This window comes from Brassica oleracea, chromosome C2 (assembly GCF_000695525.1).
Source record: "Brassica oleracea var. oleracea cultivar TO1000 chromosome C2, BOL, whole genome shotgun sequence".
Classification (NCBI taxonomy): domain Eukaryota; kingdom Viridiplantae; phylum Streptophyta; class Magnoliopsida; order Brassicales; family Brassicaceae; genus Brassica; species Brassica oleracea.
In genome coordinates this window covers 37,391,400-37,391,790 of record NC_027749.1, presented here as the reverse complement: position 1 = coordinate 37,391,790, position 391 = coordinate 37,391,400, and positions in this window count along the sequence as shown.

Genomic DNA, 391 nt, shown 5'->3' with positions numbered 1-391 from the left:
GCGTAGTGACCTCTGGTAGCGACCTTTTCTGGTCACTACGGAGAAAAACATTTGTTTTTCGGGTCAAACCCAGGCTTGTCGGGTTGACTCGGTTCGAGTTTTAGACATCTATAAACACCTTTAAGACCTAATCTGAGGGGAGAATCTCATTTTTCTCTCAAGAACATTGCCTCCTTTGTAAAAAGCTTGAATCTTTATATCATAATCTAAGGAAGTTCTTCATATTATATCTTGTTTCTCCTTCTCATAAACATGATGAGCCTTGAATCCATCATGGGTTTGAGGTTTCTCATGGAGATTAGAGAGTAGACACTCCTTGGATTCATGGGTTAAGGTAGATTAGGGTGATTAAGTGTAGATTTAGGGTGTTTTATTGTAGATCCTTCTTATT